Source organism: Myodes glareolus, chromosome 6 (genome assembly GCF_982192425.1).
Source record: "Myodes glareolus chromosome 6, mMyoGla1.1, whole genome shotgun sequence".
NCBI classification, from domain to species: domain Eukaryota; kingdom Metazoa; phylum Chordata; class Mammalia; order Rodentia; family Cricetidae; genus Myodes; species Myodes glareolus.
Window position 1 is genome coordinate 64,083,848 of NC_142031.1, and position 3,459 is coordinate 64,087,306.

General features: G+C 38.3%; 1 pseudogene; it reads left to right on the plus strand.

The window, feature by feature from the left end:
* The first annotated feature begins 753 nt into the window (after positions 1–753).
* LOC125403944 (small ribosomal subunit protein uS15 pseudogene) lies at positions 754–1,201 on the plus strand (annotated as a pseudogene).
* Positions 1,202–3,459: the final 2,258 nt, after the last annotated feature.

Below are 3,459 nucleotides of genomic sequence, written 5' to 3' on the forward strand. Positions count from 1 at the left end.
AGGTAAGTCATTTATTTGGCTATGATTCCTCTCCCCAGAAGTTTAACCTTGCTCATAAAGGCAAATTGAAACATCATTATGACATTTTTGTGTGGCCTTCGAAGACCACCTCTGACTGGTTTTAATGATTTAATTATCATTGCCAGTTCCAGTTGTATATAATTTTTAAAGGAGATCCATAAAGGGATTGGAAAGGAATGTTAGAAAACCACAAAACTTAGAGAGTTGTAAATCTGCATTCTTTATTTCTTTGGAGCAAATACTTTCAGTTCGTGCAGTGGTCACGAGGAAGGTCTACCTATTATTGAGTTGACAGTACTCTTCTCAACAGGGTGTTTCAGAAAGATCTCTGGGGCACAGTTTCCCCCGGGTCATGCTTCCTCTAGCTGCTCTTTGCAGGGACCGTAGTGACATACATCTCTTGAAATTTTTGGAGATATTAGTAGACTGTTGGTTAGTCTGGAGCTGTTCAAAGTGTAAGACAAAGACTGAGTCAACGAGGAAATTGCTATTTAGGGAAGACCGCAAAGGCCTGTTTTCTTCACCGTTATTACCCTGTAGAAATAAATATGGCTGTAAGTGGCTCTGCTTCCTTAATAGATTTTTATGTCCCGAGGTCTACTCATTTTACTGATTCTAAAGACACAGGAACACATAAAAAATGTCAACAACCCTTACTGCTATATTTAAAGTACTTTCAGTTATGCAGAAACACAGGCTTAGAGGCGATGAGACTTCAAAGGTTCCACCTTCATGGGTCGCATGCAAGCTCCTGGGAAGGGCCTGTCCCAGTCTGCACTGCCCTACCGCTGGAGTGTCCCCACGTGGCTGAAGTTGATATCTGATGATGTAAAAAAGCAGATTTACAAAGTGACCAAGAAAGACCTGACTCCCTCCCAGATAGGCGTGATCCTGGGAGACTCACATGGCGTGGCACAGGTTTGTTTTGTGACTGGTGATAAAATCTTGAGAATCCTTAAGTCCAAAGGCCTTGCCCCTGGACTCCTTGAAGATCTCTACCATTTAATTAAGAAAGCAGTTGCTGTCTGAAGGCATCTTGAGAGGAGCAGAAAGGATAAGGATGCTAAATTCAGTCTGATTCTGATCGACAGCAGAATTCACAGGCTGACTCGTTACTACAGGACTAAACAGGTCTGCCCTCCCAACTGGAAATAGGAGTCATTGACAGCCTCTGCTTTAGTGGCATAAATTCTGTTGTGTATACAAGCAATAAAATCACTTTGAATTAAAAAAAGTTAGATTTAGGAGCACAGGTAGAGATAAGAGTAGAGACAGTAGCCAGAATGCATTATAGACATGCATGAAATTGTCATAAAAATAATAATTTTTTTAAAGAAAGAAGCAAAGAAAGCAAGTGATAAAAATAATCAGAGCTATAATAATCTTTGAACTTTCTATACTTATATAATTATTAGAATTCATTTACCTCTTTTAATTTCTGTTCTTTCAAATATTTCAAGAATTATATAGTATATACAATTCAGTATTTTTATTTTTTCTTTCATAATATTAAATATTGCTTTCATATTGTCACTTGCTTTGGATTATCATAGCTTTAAGTGACTATATAACATTACAGACTGAATCTACAATAATTAAAATAAATAATTTCCCACTATTGAATTTTGAGAATATCTCCAATTTTTCTTCAATACAATTTTTTTCTGCTTCTTCGTTTAACCAGACTAAAATTTCTTTAGCATGAAGTCTATTCCCACAATGATTAGTACTTCCAGCAGGTGAGCACTTTCAACTTGGCGTGTTGTGGAGAACAATTTGATTTAATCTCGAGCTATTTGTTCTGCATGATACTCCAGTCTTCCACTTTTAAGACTGTAAAATTTAGTACTATCTTGGCCTCTACCATTCTCTCACTGTTAATCTTTCAATCAACCATGATGACTTTGCTCTCTCAGTACATCCAAATTCAGCCACCTGGTACCATAAATATCGCTACCTGATTTGAACCAATTTCATCAGTTCTTTCCTGGATGGGGTGCCTCAGGAGGTCACCGGAATCTCACATCCAGTCTTTCCCACTCTGAGACAACACAAATAATATCTTCAAGCTGTGACTTGGACCATAGTCAGAGCTCCAATTCTCTGAATATGCATAGGCAAAGTTGACGTTCCTTCCATGACAGCTCTTGTTTCAGCTCATCTCCCACAGCATTCTCTTTGTCTTACTGTCTTCAGGTCTATGAGCGAAGAGTCATCTTAAGACAGTTAAGCTCAATGTTTTGTCTGCTTAATGTTCCTCATACATCTGCATGGCTCAACTGCTCACTTCAGCTGGCCTTCTGAACCCATGGCACCTCACAGAGGTCTTTGTTGTCAAAACCAGCACCTTACTTTCATTACTTCTATAACCCTTACCCTGTTTTACTTTTATTAACAACAACTATTTTGACCTGACTTGATTTCACAAGATTTTATTTATGGATCCTATCTCCTGGACTCCCGGAAGTGAAAGTAGGTTTTGAGAGATGGCCTGTGTACCTTTCTCACGTCTATTAATTCATGTTTCAGAATAATTAAATAGCAGGCACTTTGCTAAATGTTTGCTTAATGGATATGTGAATCTATTAGGGAAGTAATTTTTGTCAATGGTGAGAAAGGCACAGGGCCCTGTGTGAACAGTACTGGTGCAGGTGGGAGGGAGAGGTCATTTTCTTATGCTTTAGAGAGGCAGTGCCAGTGCACAGGGTGTGAAAAAGAGAATTGCTGTATTTCTTGGAAGATTTTTTATTATTTACAGTGTGTGTGTGTGTGTGTGTGTGTGTGTGTGTGTGTGTGTGTGTGTATACAAATGACCTAGGAGGTCAGAGGTATCAGATCTCCCTGTATCTTAAGTTACAGGTGGTTGTGAACTGTCTATTGTGGGTACTGGGAATCAAACTCTGGTCCTCTGGAAGAGAAGAAGTGATCTTAACCATTGATTTATCTCTCTAGCTCCTAAATAAGTAGTCCTGGCTGGTCTCAAACTTGTGGTCCTCCATATCTGCCTCTTCCACCATCATTGATCGTTTCTTTTCCTTACTTGCCTTTGTAAGCACTTTATCCAGGGAATAGTCATCAGCATACTTGAGAAGGCATCAGATTATTTGGAGAGCTTATAAAATGAGATTTCTGCAGGTTAATTAATAATTTAAGTATGATATATCCACTCTTGGAATATTAGTTAACAGTTAAAAGAGAAACCTATCAATATAGTCAGTCACATAGATTATTTTCTAGAGAAAAATATCTTTATAAGTAGTAGACTCTGTGATTCCATATGCATACTATTCTTAAAACGACATATAGTAGAGGTGAAGAGCAGACTTGTAGTTGCCAGGATTAAAAAGTGAGTCAGGGCAAAAGGATGTAGCTATAATCGAATAACATGGAAGATCTATTTTGGTACCTCAATCCTATCAAGGTCAGTATTCTGGCTGT